Source organism: Gorilla gorilla, chromosome 4 (genome assembly GCF_029281585.2).
Source record: "Gorilla gorilla gorilla isolate KB3781 chromosome 4, NHGRI_mGorGor1-v2.1_pri, whole genome shotgun sequence".
Taxonomy (NCBI): domain Eukaryota; kingdom Metazoa; phylum Chordata; class Mammalia; order Primates; family Hominidae; genus Gorilla; species Gorilla gorilla.
This window is the reverse complement of record NC_073228.2, coordinates 115,482,913-115,498,974: the sequence shown is the minus strand read 5'-3', so window position 1 is coordinate 115,498,974 and position 16,062 is coordinate 115,482,913. Positions and strand designations below refer to the sequence as shown.

Below are 16,062 nucleotides of genomic sequence, written 5' to 3'. Positions count from 1 at the left end.
AAGAAAGTGATAAAAGCACCCATGGCACAATCCCAAAGATCACAAGACGGCCTGGGTGTTCTTGGAAATTCTGCTGTTTAACAGGATTTAAACAACAACAAGCGCAGCGTTATGTGGCAGGATCTTGCACCCCAGCAAAGGTCCAAGGGAAGTGGGACCTTTGTTCCTCCAGGACAGAGTTGTGAGGAGGCGCCTTCCCATGTAGGGTGAGTTAGAGGTACCGGTCAGCCTTCCACTGCGCAGCCTTGCTCACTAAAAGCTAACATCGTAGCCCTTTGCCTCAGCCCTCCATCCCCTGCACTCTTCCCTGCCCCCCATAAATACCTGGGAAGTTGGGGAGAAGGGGCGGCTCCCAAATAGCTACTTAAGAGGGATCTAGGTTTGGCAGACACATGCAGCCCTGGTTGCTGGGGGACATGTCTGGAAACCACGTTCACATAGAAAGCATACTGCTTTTATTTAGAGAGTATGTTTAAATAAACATACACAGCAGATGTTGGAGGCTGATGGAGACTGTAGTGGGGCAAAAATCCTCCTAAGATAACCCTTGACATTGGACTGTGGTTGACCCCACCAAGGAGAGAAACTTCGTATCAGATTATGCCCCAATAGAGTGCCCCTGCCTAGAAAGAAAAGGCAGCCTCGGGTGGGCAGGGTGTTGGAGACAGAAGGGACAAAAAAAGGGGCCCATGACAATGGCTCTAGGTTATCCATTTGCCTGGGTCTGGTTCCCTCAGGACCCAGGCTGCAGCAAACAGCTTGCTTTCTTTATCCTTATTGAATTAGAAGGAAGTCAAGGAAGCCTGAATGATTGTAAGTCAGGGAAATGTGAGCGACTTTTAAAAGCTTGCAACATCAAACTTTCCCATTGGAATAGAGCCAAGCCAGGGCAGATGTGTCAAAGTCTGCATTTGGCTCCCTTGCTTGCTCACTCCAGGAAGGGGGAGGATGAAAGGAGAGATGGGAGAGCAGGAAGGTGTACATATAGTCAGTAACGCTGCATTTGGTCCTAGGAAGGGAGAAGTACAGGTCAAAGGGGTCCCACTTATTGGCCATCACAGTCTGTGAAAACAAAAAGCAAAAACTGAAAAGCAAACAGCTCTCTGCACAGGAATAAAACAGGAGGGAGGAGGACTTAATGGAAAGTCAGGGCTGCCTAGAGGCATAACAAATAATCACAGGCTGGAAAAGTACAGTGGAGGGGAAAAGGAGGGCTAGGCAGATTCCTCGGCAGGGCTTCGGGCTATTTTCTTTGGCATCCTATCAATTATGTTACTGTGGCCTCTTTGAATTTGGTCATCTAATGCTCTAAATAAATACACTGTCCACATTTTTACAGTCTTGGAGTGGGGAGAACCTTCTAAGTCTAACAGGAGGCCCAGAGTCCATAAAGGAAAGGTTGACAGTTTGGAATGATTAAAAAGTCAAAACTTCTTTTTGGCAAAAACCAGTTCACAAGAACAAATTTAAAAGCCAAATGAGGACTGTGGGAAAATATTTGCAACACAGATAAAAGACAAAGAGTTAACATCCATTATAGCTAAAATACTCCAATAAAACAACATCAAAAGACCAAAATCAGAAGGAGGGAGACTAAAATGAACAAATAAGAAGAGGCATTTTAGAGAGAAAATTACAATTGGTCAATAAATATTTGAAAAATGCTCAAACTGACAATTACATAATCCATAATACACAAAAGTTATTTTTTATTAAATTGGCAAAATTTATAAAATTTTGATGACATATAGTGTTTTTAAGCGGATAAGGAGGTAAACCCCTTCATATTCTGTTAATATGTAATTTCTGAAATGTGTAAATTCATATGACATTTTTGAAAGACCGTTTGGCAGAATTTTTCAAACTTAAAATAAAGACATTCTACAACCCAGAAGTACCACTTACAGAATTTATTTTAGAAAAGTACTGGGTCTACTGGGAAAGGGACATGCGTGAGAGTGTGTGTGTGTGTGTGTGTGTGTGTGTGTGTGTGTGTGTGTGTGTCTGTATGTGTACATTGTAACACTGTTATAACAGCAAAAAATGGGAGACAATGCAAATACCATCAATAGGAAAATGGATCAATAGTTCATGTAACATCCATTCCAAGGAATAGAACAAAATGACCAAAAAAATGAGATGTATCTACATGCACTGATGTGGTGCTATGTTAAATGAATGAAAAGCTGTAATATCCCTTGGGGCTCTGCGGTTGCTGGCATCTCCAAGTTTTTGGGCACTGCCACATCCCCCCTTGTCCAGACGCCAGTGCCCAAGGAAGAAGCCTGTCACTGCACACCGGGACCAGCCACAGGCTAAGCGCAGAGCATGGTGGGCACAGGATCTGGGCCAGTAGTGTGAGCTGAGAGCAGCCTGCGAGTGAGCCCAGTGGGCCTGAGTGAAGTCCAGGCAGAGGCACTGATGGCCACCAAGATTTCTGGCTGGCTAAGTGGCACCAAAAGGAGTGTCACATAGGTACATATAGCATATATATGCATATAGGTAAGCATGTATAGCATATCCTATTTTTACAACAATTAAAACAAATATCTATATATGTACACTTGTATCTACACTGAGGAAAGTATACACAAAGAAAACATACACACACACACACACACACACACACACACACAAACTGTTTAAAGTGGTTAAATGTAACGGGATGAGGCAAATGACTAACCAAAAATCATTTTTCATTTGTTACATTTCTTTCTTGTTTGAATTTGTTATAGCATTTATCACTCTTACAGTTAAAAAGCACAATAAAAAGATGTAAACCGACATGCATACATTCATATTCCTCTCCTACTGTAAGCAGCAAAGTAATTGTAGCATAAGAGTGTGATACACAGAACAACACCTTTTCCTGTTCCTTCAGGATTACTGACTGGTGATCATGTAATTTTGGAGAGAGCTCTAAACTGACAGCAAAAGGACTTGGACTATAATATTCTTGGGGCTGTAATATTGAGTATTTCGGTAGAACCTATGAAGCAGTATTCACCATACTTCTACCTCAGTATTTATAAAAACAAAAGAGTCACTTTCTTTAGAATTCCTACTCATTAGAGTCATGATGAGGATTAAATGAGTTATCATGTAGAGTGTTTGTAAAGTAGTTGGCACACAGCAAGTGCTATGTTGGTTTTATTATTATTGAAGTAGTAAGTGTCCCTTTGTCTCCCACCTCTATTGTGGGAGGAGGTAAAATTCAACTGGTTTCCTGACTTTCCAAAGGCAGAGATCTTTAAGGACTTCTCTAGTGAAATGTGGGCACATGGTAGATGGTACAAAGGGAACACTAGCATCTCCTTCCTCCTGGAGGATTGCAGGAGCCTGTGGCCCCACCATGGGGTTCCTGGAGCACAGAGAAGGGGCTGGGGGAAAGTCAAGGAAGGTTAGTGAATGTCCAAAGGGCAAGGATCACTCTCCTGGTTTCCCATGGAATCAAGTCAAGGGTGGCAGAGACTCTTAGGATTCTCATGAACCTAGACCTGACTGTAGAAGGAAAAAACACAGGGGCCTGCTGGCCATTCCATGGGATTGCCAATTGAAGCAACAAACAGTTGGGCAGGAAGGTACAAGGGAAAAAGGAAAAAATGGCACTGACCACTGGGCTTCCCAACATGGTGAGCACAAGCTGGACATCTGTCCATGATGGAGCTACCACTGGCTACCCTGAGTGACAGCCTGGCAGATGATGACATGAGCTGCAGGAGACGTTGGTTTAACCAAGGGATCATCATTCTAATAAGCTTCTTTCTAAGCTCTGCAGCAAAGGGTTAAAACTAGGGGGTGGAGAATAGGGAAAGATCCTTGAGATAAGGATGCTCTGGGGTTAAAATGATAAACTAGAGTTTATAAAAACTCCATTGAACTAAAAATATCACTGTCCTAGACTAAGTTTAAACTGGAATGAGAAAGAAGATAAGGTATCTGTTCCAGAAAGATTTTGTAGTGTGTGTATGTGTGTGATAGGAAAAAGGCTTGAAGAGGAAGAGGGGAAAGACCAGGAAAGGTTATGCAGTATGAGAATAAGGCAGGCTCTATGCTTGCCCAGATTCCCCATCTGCTGTACATCTTCTTTCCTCTCTTTGTTCCTAAGGAAACTTCTCTGTCCCCTTTCATGGAGTCATAACGATGGAAGAGGTTCAGGAGAAAGGAATCAGCTCCTTGCAAGGTAAAAAGAGTTAAGAGGGTTTTTTGTTGTTGTCATTGTTTGCTTTTAAATGCTATAATTTTAAAACAATGTACTGGGAAGAACACTGCAAATGGAATTCAGGAGATCAAAGAAACCTGGGATAAATATCTCGAATTCTCTCAGGCTCAATTTCCTATTCTATAAAGTCTGGTACTTGGTAGCATTAGATGACTTCTAAGATTTCCTCCATTATACTTACATTATAATTTCTGCTCTACTTCATGAACTGGAAGGGACCTTAAGGTCTGTCAAAACCCTGAGCCAATATAAGAACATTCTCTGGGACAATTCACAAAGTGTGTTACATTTTATGAATAAATGTTTTTAATGCCTTAGTATAAATTGGTACTTTTTTTAATATAAAGGAATTGTGGACCAGAAGAGTGGTTTTCTTCAGCATGTTACTAAAATTGAGTTCCATCAGTTTTGTGTGCGAGTACATTATTTATCCACCAAAAACCTCAAAACTGGGGCTACAAGCAGAGTTTCTCAGAAGTTCCTTGTAGAGAAGTATAAGGGCTAAGCCATTGCTACACCTTTGCCAGGTGATGTTCAAGGATAAATGCTTTTAGGGTTGGGGGGTTATGCTAGTGGCAACAATAGAGACACCCCTAAACTGCAGGTGCTCAATAACTGCAAAATTTTGCTTCTTGCTCATGTGAAGTCATGTGGGTCAGCAGAGCTCTCTACTATCCAGTGACTCAGGGGTGAAGGCTCTCTCCATCTTGTCTGCCAGCACCTCAACATGTGACTCTAAGTTCTTCTGATCAGGAGGAACAAGGATACGGGAGACAGAGCAACAGTTAGAAACCTAGGACCAGAAGTGCCATATCACTTCTGCTCTCATTCCTATCTGCCAGAACTCTGTCACATGGTCCCAACCCAGCTGAAAGGACCTGGAAAATGCAGGAAAGCACATGTCTATTCAGTGGGCACGAGTTGTCTCTGGATGAATTGATGCAATCAGGGACATAAAGCCACCAAGTGAGAGCAATTCCCTGCCTTGTGTGTTTGGAATAAATGACCAAAAGCCTTGGGTTTTAATCTGTGGCTTCTTTAAACTATTTTTATTCTAAAAAACACTTAGTTTTGAAAAACTGAGGGAACTTTGCTAGGAAATGGGTCTTCTAAACTCTTCTTCAACACATCTGGAGAGGGGGTTGCCTTGAAGTGGCTGCATCACACTGTTGATTCATCATCAAGTTTAAGCCAACAAAAATCCCGATTTAATTGTTGGGAGAAATTGCTGCCAAGCCAGACCTTCAGATCCTGTAACTGTGCCATTTATTTTGCTTTAAACCTAAATGTAAGACTTTATATTTATTCTAAGTGTCATCCTGTTATTTTCAGACAATTGCTTCAGCCTTCTGAATTTTTAATTCAGTCATCTACTGTAATATCTATTTCTTCAATATTTGCATCATACAGCAATTTGGTGAGCATATCTTCTGTGTCTACATCCAAGTTCTTGAAAAAATAGGCCAAGGGCAGAGCCCTCCAATAGAACCAGAGACCTCCCTTGAGAGGCATCACGATTCATTAATAAACACAGTGGGTTTATTTGTTCCACTAGCTTCAAATCCTCCTTACCTTATTATCAACCAGTTCACATTTCTCCAATTTCTCAAGGACTTTTAAGATTTCATAGCACATCTAGATGAAAACCGAACTCGTTATCTCCCTTCCTAAGCCCCCTCCTTCTCCTGAATTATCTACCCGTTAATGGTACCACCATTCAGCCCACTGTGCCAGCAATCTGGGAGCAATCCCACAGTCTCTCTCCTTCCTCTCCCTGAGAAGTGAACTTGAGTCAGTCCTGACACTTCGCAACTGGGGCTGCCATCCCCTCAAGCCTGTACCACTGCTTCCAAGCTTTTCTGTGGGTCTCTGGGCATTCCTCCTCCAGTCTATCCTCTTCATCTTCACTCAGTGATCTTTCAAAACACAAGTCACATCATATTACACCCTCTGATGAAAACCCATTGAAAGTCCCCAGTGTAAGGAAAATGTTAAAAATATTTAACATGTAGTTTGGCATAGGCAATGACCAAACAGAAGGCCAGCAGGGCTACTCCAGATGGAAAGCAGGGCACCTTCTATTCTCAGATCCTAAATGTTTCTAGGTGGCACCCTTCCATCTCCTCAGCCTCCATGCAGAGGTTTCAGCAGACCCCACATTTGCATCTGAACACTCTAGCTCTGCTTTCTCAACTTTCTCAAAGCTCCTCCCTCAACACAGAAAGGGTCTTTCTCCTCTGAAGCAGGAAAGCATTTTATACATTCAACCCCATGCCCTGGTTTTTGGTAGAAACTGGTCAGTCTTCCAGGTTTTACTCTACTGAAGCAGAGCCAAGGTTTTAGAATTTGAAAATAAATGAAATAAATAAAATAAATGAAATAAAATAAAATAAATAAAACAAAAGATAAGCTCCACTCCCTCTCCCCCAAAGGCCAGGTGCTTAGAAATTAAAGCTTTCCAGGCTTTCTTTTTATATTCTCAGCCAGTAATTTGACTCTGTTCTGGCTGGATTCTTTTGTGTCTTTTCTTCTCTGAGGCAATCAGCCTAAGTTTCTCTGCCTGGTTAAATGGTGAAAAGACCACAAAGTAAAAAGATTTTCCGAGAAAGAAGGTGACTTCTCATAATATTTCAAAATATCATCCCAATTCTTTGTTATTCCATGCACCTACACTACAAAATTCAGCTTCATGTAGGCAGGGTCCACTATTTGATTCATCTCTGTTTTTCCAGTGCCTGGGACATATAGATGCTCATTAAATATTTTTTGACCGAATGACTAAACCAATGAACAAAGATAGACAGTATTAACAGCATTTTGCTAATCTACCAGTATGCTAATATCATAAAAAAGGGAATGGAGTGATTGGGCTTAGTTCATCTGTTGATGGTTGGCTCACATTGCAGGAGTAGAAAAATGTATTGCTTCTTTTGAACACTGCAGGGATTTTAAGACCACATCTGTGACAGTTTTTGTAAGAAAAAAAAGGGTGGATGCATAAAGAGAAAATCTAATAACATATTTGCAGATAATGGATAATCCCTGTGTACTAAGGATTCTTAATTCTTCAAATAGAAATGATTCACTTTGCTGCCTTCTAACCTTACGCATGTTTTCTTTCATTATAACGGTAATCAATGCAATTTTATAAAACGAAGTCAGTGGTTTTGTCTGGATTCGTCTTTTCAAAGCCTGTTCAACTTATTGGACTTCCCAGTGCAGAACTGGGCTTTAATAATGAGTATATTAACATAACAAAAATAAATTCATATTTTCCAGGTGCTAAGTATTAGCCCTTCTTAATTATTTCTAAAAGGCCCTTTTTTTTCTCTTTCACATGATTTCTTCTTTATGTGACATTTCAAAATAAATTATCATTGACCTTGCATGGTCCTTAACAGATTTCAGTGGCTTTGTGACATTGATCTCTTCCCACAACTGGTGCCACCTCTGTGGAATGCAGGTGAAAGCAAATATTGCTGTGTTGTTAGAAGCAGCATTATAAAGAGAAAGTAAGTGCGTGGGTTCTGGTTTGAATTACTCTACTGGTCACTCTGGGGAATTGCTTATTGCTCAGAATATGTACAACGAGCCTAACATCATGTACGATTACAATAATTAAATAAGATACATAAGGGGACTGGTATAATTTATAACAACAATGAAGATTACACCAAATCTATGGATTAAGCAAGTAACTTGCTACCTAGATCCCACTGATCTCACTGGAAATGAGTTAGGTCAGAAAGTGGGTGTGAAAATGGCCTACCACACTAGCTGTCCAGATTGCCAAAGCTGACTCAGCTAACCTGGCCTGCTTGGACAGTGTCCTTCTCCCTTCCTCTGCTCCGAGTGCTTTCCTCAAGAAGTCACAGTGTTTGCAGACAGAAGAGGCCACACTGCCTACCCCGACCCCCGGTAGTTTTGCTTTCCAGTAAAATGGGTCCGCAGGCTCTTAAGGTCTATGAGCGGGTCAGGAAGCCTCTTGCTCCCCCGATCTCCAAGCACTGGATCATCACACAACCAGATAACTTATTAAATGTACAGGAGGAGAAGATTTTCTTAATGTATTGCGTGGCTACTGTATTAGTGCTCTCTCTCTCTCTCGCTCTCTCTCTCGCTGTGTGTGTGTGTGTGTGTGTGTGTGAACAACTAAATATAGTGAGTTTTCTTTATCTCTTGGTTTCATTTTTATATTCAGTTCTTGAAAAGACATTTTACTCATTTTTAGTTCAAAAAAAATTAGGCCCACTTTTCCAAGCTGTTTTCAATTATGTTACTCCACCCACTCTCCATGTTTTTTCCTGGGCCCTCCTTTACCCCCTGAAGGATTTACAGGGCAGCCCTCTGCTCTTTCTCAGCCACTGTGGTCACAGTGCCTCCACACACCTGATCTGATCTCCAGGGAGCCTGCTGGTTCAGATTCAGAGACTGTGTCAATTAGACTAGGAAAGTTCCTCTTCCTTCCCAGCCCTCATTCCCAAATATTTGTTGATATATGAATATCAGCCAACAGATCCTATTTTTCAAGAATCACTATGTTTCCTCATAGATTTAAATCAGTTGAAATCTGCCCTGGCTCCCCCTCCATCAAGGCTGGTGGAAAATATAATTTCAGTCCTCAATGGGACTCCCCACCTCCAAGGACTGTGCAAAAAACATATATTGTCAGAACATCAGGTTGGTTATTCTGGTCATGCGCTGTGGTCGTACTGAGATGGCCTGTTGCTACAGTCCAGTTGGGGCTATCAGCCCTAGCAGCCAACCTGAGGGCACTGGATTATAGGACCAGCCTTAGGTGCCCTCTGCAACCACCCTTGGGGTCTCTTCCCTTTGTCAGAGTTGGCCACGGAGCAATATGTGGATCTCTAATATTAGAGAAACCCTCTCACGTTCATCTCCTTACACGGTCTCTGGAAATCCCTGCCTTCTTTTTCTGCTGGACTTGAAAGTCATTATCTTTTCTCTCTTTCCTCTCTGGGGTACCTGGCACAATTTCTTTAAAGGGTTTAAGCCTTGGCACAAGATAAAAAAGGTCGATATCGAGTTTTCTGTCAGGTATTAGGATGTGTGAAATAAAAGGAAGGAAAAAGACAAAGAGTAAATTATTTGCTGAAACAATATCCTGTTTGCTCTTTCTAGAATGAGTAAACTCTAGTTAAGAGAACCACCCCAGGGGATCCCTGGCAGTGGGGAGAAATGTAGTGTGGCACAGAGACATCCGTGGAGCAGCTGGGGGTGGCGGGGGGCTGCAACAGACCTGAGGATGGTGAGGGTCTTTGCTATAGCATGTGTGTGATTTCCCAGGTCTCCCAGGGTGATGCCCCAGTGAGGCATTTGGATTCTAATTTACATTGCTACATTACTATTTCTTCATTTGTACCTTTCTTGTTTCGTGCCTCTTTTTCACTTATTGTACTTTTCTTCTTTGTCTTTTCCCAACATAATTTCAGGTTGTGCTCATGGAAAGTATAGCTACTGTAAAGTCAGATATTGTTTGTCAAGGTACCAGATGCCATGAAGGCCTGATTGCTGGGTGATTGCTAGTCATTGGGCTAACTTAATAAGGAGAGTAGCCCACAGTTCAGTCATTGTAATATTCAGATGACCCTATCAGATCAAATGTGATTTGAAGTTTGAGCAATCACTCTGCAAGTCACTGAACCGGTGTAATGCATGTCTCTTTAATTATGGAGTCAGAAGGAACATTAGCTCTTTGCTACAACTTTAGTTTCTTATGCTTTTTGCATGATTTCCACCTTCCTGTCTTCTTTCAACTTGTAGCAAATATGAATTTCTGGGCTACTCTTTTCCATTTCACTTATTTTATATATTTATGCCCAGGTTTATAAACATTTAAGCTTATGAATGCTGTTTATTGTATTTCTATTATCCACTTTGGTTGTAGAGCATCTGCTTTCTTTCATATGCTCAATATAAAAAAAGGTTTTGGGCTACACAAATATGTTATAAGCTTATACAATTTTACAGTACATGATTTGCTGTGTCCTTTTTCCATTACAAATTGCATTTCACTTTTCTCCACTTTTTAAAATTCTATACAACAAAGGTCAGCACATACATAACTTCCCATGGGTCAACTCTCAGCCACAGCCTAGTTTTGTAAATAATGTTTTGATGCAACACAGCTATGCCCATTCTTTCAAGTACTGTCTGTGGCTGCTTTCACACTACAATATCAGAATTGAGTAGTAATGCCAGAGACTATAGATCTTTACAGAAAAAGTTTGCTGACTCCTACTATGGAACAATAATAAAAAATTATTTTCATCACAGAATCGTAGAGCTTCAGAGCTAAAAAAAAAAAAAAAAAAGGATAGTAGTCCAAGAACTTCATTTTAGAGAAAACAGACCCATACAAGCATCAGACTTTACCAAGTGTTCACTATGTGCCAAGCACTGTACCTTAGCAAATATTATCTCATTTACTACCCACAACCAATATTTTTTCTATCGTATACAAAAGTAAATCAGGATACATGAGCTTGAATAACACTCCCCGGTCATACAGTTACTATAATCAATGGAGACTGTGGGATTGGACCCACAGCATGGGGCTTCAGAGTCCAGAAACAAAACCCTTGCACCATTCAGCCACTAGGTGAAAGAATTTCCTCTACATTCCACAGAAACTATCAGAACAAGGACTAGTGCCCAGTTTCCTCTTGTCTCATGCCACTTATTTAAAGTAAAGATTTTTATACACCTCTATGTTCTGTGACCAAGAAAAGAAGAGGACCTTTTTTTTGTGTCTTCCCTGAGTCTTGACTAAAAGTACACTGACTGTATGCTCTGGGGTAGGACATCTGTCCCAGCATGCCTGGAACTAGTGCTTTCCCAGGTGAGTCACATAGCTATGGCTGTGTTTCCTAGACACTCACTTGAGGGCTGACTTAATCCCTTAAGGTCTGTCTAGAGGGGCAGTGAACCATCTATTAGAGGCCCTTCAGTTCCCACGAGGAAATGGGACTCTTCCTCCCCAAGTCAACCTGTTATGCTTAGCCTTCCCTGTGCTCAAAAAGTAGAAATCACTATTTGGATCATAAAATTTATGACTAATATTTGCAATTGGAACAAGCTTAGGGCTACATGCTGCAAAAATTATGGACTTGGCATAAAATTAAACAGCCTTTTTATGCTGTACAGGTTTTGTCAGTTACGTTAATGACTGCAGCTTCATGACTGTTGCATTTCCACATGTCAGCACTCCGGGGCCTCCACACCTATATGCCCCAATGCCTTAGAAATGTCTACCTGACTCTTTAATCCACCTACTGCTAGGGTTTGGATGTTTGTGTCCCTTCAAAGTTCATGTTGAAACTCAATCCCCGTTGTGGTGGTATTAAGAGGTGGGCTTTTTAGGGAGTGATTAAGTCGTGAGGGCCAAACACTCATGAATGGAATGAATGCCCTCATAAAAGAGGCTTCAGGGCCAGGCGCGGTGGCTCACGCCTATAATCCCAGCACTTTGGGAGGCCAAAGCAGGCGAATCATGAGGTAAGGAGTTCGAGACCAGCCTGGCCAACATGGTGAAACCCCTTCTCTACTAAAAATACAAAAAATTAGCTGGGCATGGTGGCAGGTGCCTCTAATCCCAGCAACTCAGGAGGCTGAGGCAGGGGAATCGATTGAATCTGGGAGGCAGAGGTTGCAGTGAGCTGAGATCACACCACTGCACTCCAGCCCAGGTGACAGTGCGAGACTCGGTCTCAAAAAAAAAAAAAGGCTTCAGAAGATGAACTGGCCCTTTTGCCATGTGAGGATGCAGTAAGAAGAAGGTGCCATCTTGGAAGCAGAGAGCAAGCCCTCCCCAGACACTGAATCTGTTAGACTTCCCAGGCTTCAGAACAGTGAGAAATAGAATTTCTACTATTTATAAGTTACCCAATTTAAGGTACTTTTTTATAACAGCAGGAATAAACTAAGACATTTACCTTCATGTCTTAACTCCTTAGTCTTTTGTAATTTGGTTCTCTCCTCAGGTTTCTGATATTGTCCTTCCTGAAATGAAGAGCTCCTCTACCTTAACCCAGCCTGCTAAGACTGCTACAGCAAGATTGACAGCTGGTCAGATTGCTGTCCTCATAAAAGCATGGTCATCACCTTCAGCTGGGCTCTCAAATGGAACAGCCTGGCAATCTTTGTTTCCCTGGTCAGTCTGTCTTCCCATTTCCATGTCAAAATTCCTGTCAAACTTCTGACTCTCTCACCTATCTCAGCAAATGGGAAGTCTCCACATCTCTACACCTACCTGTTCTCATGCTCCTGTCCTGCTTCGTTCCTCACATTTGACAAGGAGCTCCTCCTCCTATGAAAGGCCACTTGTCCCATAGCTTTCCTCCATCCCATCGTGTCTCAGCATCTCAGGAATCTTGCACTGATCATTGTCCCATTTTCAGAGCCGGTCCAAGAGGCAGATCACCTGAGCAGCAGCCTGGCATGCCAATTTGTAAGAAGTGAAGAGCATCCTTGAAATAATTAGAGAAAAACAGTAACAGTTAATTTAGGTTTTCCTATATAAACAAAGCATAAATTGGCCTGTTTCTTACTGAATAGAAATTTAAACCAAACAAAATGAAACACAGAAGCATATTCCTCTGACTCTGGTCCATCACAAATGAGTTTTTGCGATCTTTCCTGTTGCAGGATGCAAGGATGTATAAGTAGAATCACAGTGTTGCCAACAATGAAGTTGGCCAGCTGACAGTTGTTTGGAGGCAAGTGAAATCCTCAAGCCTAACACAGTGGAGAAATATCAAACGTGTATTTGATTATATAAAATCAATTATATATGAACCACTAAAGAGAGAGTAAGAATAAAAGTGAGAGCTGAGCCAATAACAATTTAAATATTATGAGCAATTCTGCCTGCAGGTCCCCTCACTGCTCATATGACCCAAAATAGTGCTGTCAGAGAGGAGAAAAACTAATCCCTGGAGTGTGTACAAGGCCCATCTTCATTATCTCATTCCTCATCACAGACACTGGAGTAATCATTACTGTCAGCATCAGTCACTGTGGTGAATCACCATTATTATCCTCAGAGTCACACAAAGATATTCAGAATGTATAGGGTTTACTTAGCATTATTGTTTTTCTTTTAAAAAAATGCTTTCATTCTCCTCGTTACCCCATAATTAAAAATACTCTAGAATTATACTTTGCATATGTACAGGCTATTATATCCTTGACATCACTGTCTAGTTTACACATGTATACATGCATATTACCATAGAGCAGTGTATATACCAAACCATGGACACTCCACTTATATTTAGTGTAAGGGATACCCAAGGATTAATTTGAGAAAACATTACTATCACTTAGCACTTTGACTTTACAACTACCCCCTACATAAGCTGCCATCCTTGTAATGTAGAGTACATTGTAACATAAAGAATAATACTGTTTTGCAGGAGAGAGTGACTTATCTAATAAATACACCCAAAATATTACCTGATTTTGAAAATTATAACAGAAAGAACTACAGAAAAACTGGAAAACTTCTTGCCAACATGAATCTAGGAGAAAAGGACTTTAAAATATTTTGAACAAAACCTGTAGCTAACATGCTTATGTTACTTTTATCCATAGAGATTTGGAATGAGTAAATATCCAGGTTTGAGTAAAAAAAAGTCTCTGAAATATAAGACAATTCCAAATAAATTAAACGCTGTATAACGTTTAGTGCTTAGAGATCCCTTATTTGAATCAGAATTTTAATAATAAGGTATGCCATTTCTTTTATATTAAAAGTCAGTTTCCCATCCCCACTAAATATTAGCCAAATTTTTTTTAAAAATCACCTTGTTGAGGGTTCCAATTAATAGCCTATATCAATTTTGGTTTGCTACATTCTTTCATGTATCTTTAGACATTTATTCTGAACTAGCTCTTTCCTGTGTTAAAACAAACTAAAAATCCAACAAAAAAACTCCTTTGACCCAATGTCCTCTCCAGCCACTGTTATATTATCTCACCTTCCCAGCCAAACTTTGTTTGAGACAAGATGTCACTCTGTTGCCCAGGCTGGAGTGGCAGTGGTGCGATCATGGCTCACTGTAACCTCGACCTCCCAGCTCAGGTGTCCCTCCCACCTCAGCCTCCTGGGTAGCTGGGACTACAGGCGTGGGCCACCATGCCTGCCTAATTTTTTGTATTTTTTGTAGAGACAGGGTTTCACCATGTTGCCCAGGCTTCTCTTGAACTCCTGGGCTCAAGGATCCTCCCACTTCGGCCTCCCCAAGTCCTGGGATTACAGGCATGAGCCACCGCACCTGGCCCTAGCCAAACTTTTTAAATTAGCTAAGGTTGTTTGCAATTCTGAAACTTGACTTACTCAGTCTTTTAAGTGGTCTCCTCAATTTAATTTGTTTCAATTCGTTCTCCAAACCGTAAGTTGAGCAACTTCTAAAATATAGATTTCATCATGACACTCTCAATCTTGAAATCATTCTATTGCTCTCTATTCCTATAAGGATACAGTGTTAATTCCACTGCATCATTTATGAGGTTCTCCACCACCTGGTGCCTACTACCTCACCAGCTCAGCTCTTGCTGCTCACATATACCTGGAACTCTAGCTCATTCATCTTTCCCTGTTCAGTTTCTCAATTGTGTCATGCTCACTCTCACCTAGAAAGTTACTCAGACTGTTTCCTCTGTCTGGGACTTCTTTTGTCGGATTTTCAGGTCTCTCACCCTTCACCTCTCAGCTTACACCTCTCAGCTTAAATGTGTCTTCTCCATCATGGTCTTCGTTCCCTGCCACATGTTGTCCTTGTGAGACAGCCAGGTGGGAGGGGGTCCCTGGAGAAACTCCAACAAGCCTGCCCACTGAGTTGGAGCCTCCGAAGTTCACCGTGTTTGCAGCAGGGAGGAACCTGGCCCCTCCTCTTCCTGTGTGGAACCTGGGATTCAAATTGCCGGTCTGGAAGTGCTCTAGCAGAGGGAGTTTCCCCCGTTTTTCCTTTTTCACTCAATGAAACCCTGCTTTACTCACCCTTTAAGCCATCGGCCAGCCTAAATTTTCATTTTCATGGCCGTGGGAGGGACAAGAACCCCCATCTTTAGCTGAACTAAGGAAAGTCCTGCAACATTTTTGACGCACAACGTGAAGGCTTGAGAAGCTGTGAGTGAAATGGGGACTCAAAACTTCTCACTGTTGCTCCTAAGCATTTTCATCCTCCGACTTCTGAGGGTGGGGGAAAGATGCCCCCAAACCTGGTGGCTCCCGGTGGGGGGGTTGTCAGGAGAAAGGCCCTTTCCTTCCTTTTTTGAGAAGGACAGGTGAGCAGGAAGTCCTGTCTCCCCCTTCCCCTTCCTGCAGAGGCTGGGACTCATAGCCCAAGGGTCCTGCACAGCCGGCTGGCTGGAAGGGGTTCAGCTTTGAACTTCAGTTTTGAGTAAGATAGGAAAAGCCGAAGAAGTGGTGGAAGAATTGTGGAAATTAATCTTGCAGAAGAGGTTCTCTGTGTGAACTTATTAACTAAATTTAAAGGGGTTATAAAAGGTTTTTGCTTCTTTAAATTTCTAAGTCATCATTTTGGCAATAGAAATCACGTATGATAATCGGGAACTCTCATAATGTCAAGTGTTTTAAACCTTGAATATTTAACAGCCTTCTCAAAATCAAAATTTTGAAAAGTTTCAAAATTGTCTTCCCTGGCATCTGGCTTTTCGAATACTTAAGAGGGCCCCTAAAGTGTCCAGAAAAGAGAGGTAAACAGGATTATTTGGCATGTTTAGGTACATGGGATTGCCAAAATGATGCTCAGTCTTCTTTAGGTTATATCTTGGTGAATAATGCTAATATATGT

General features: G+C 41.5%; 1 long non-coding RNA gene across 1 annotated transcript in view; it reads right to left on the bottom strand.

Annotated features, from left to right (window-relative positions):
- Positions 1-15,182, bottom strand: part of LOC129533692 (uncharacterized) — a 61,901-nt gene extending 46,719 nt beyond the window's left edge. Inside the window, exons 1-2 of the long non-coding RNA XR_008680023.1 lie at positions 14,879-15,182; positions 12,495-12,711 (exon numbers count right to left, since the gene is read on the bottom strand). This is a non-coding gene — a long non-coding RNA (uncharacterized lncRNA). The remainder of the gene's footprint in view (positions 1-12,494; positions 12,712-14,878) is intronic.
- Between the last annotated feature and the right edge of the window lie 880 nt (positions 15,183-16,062).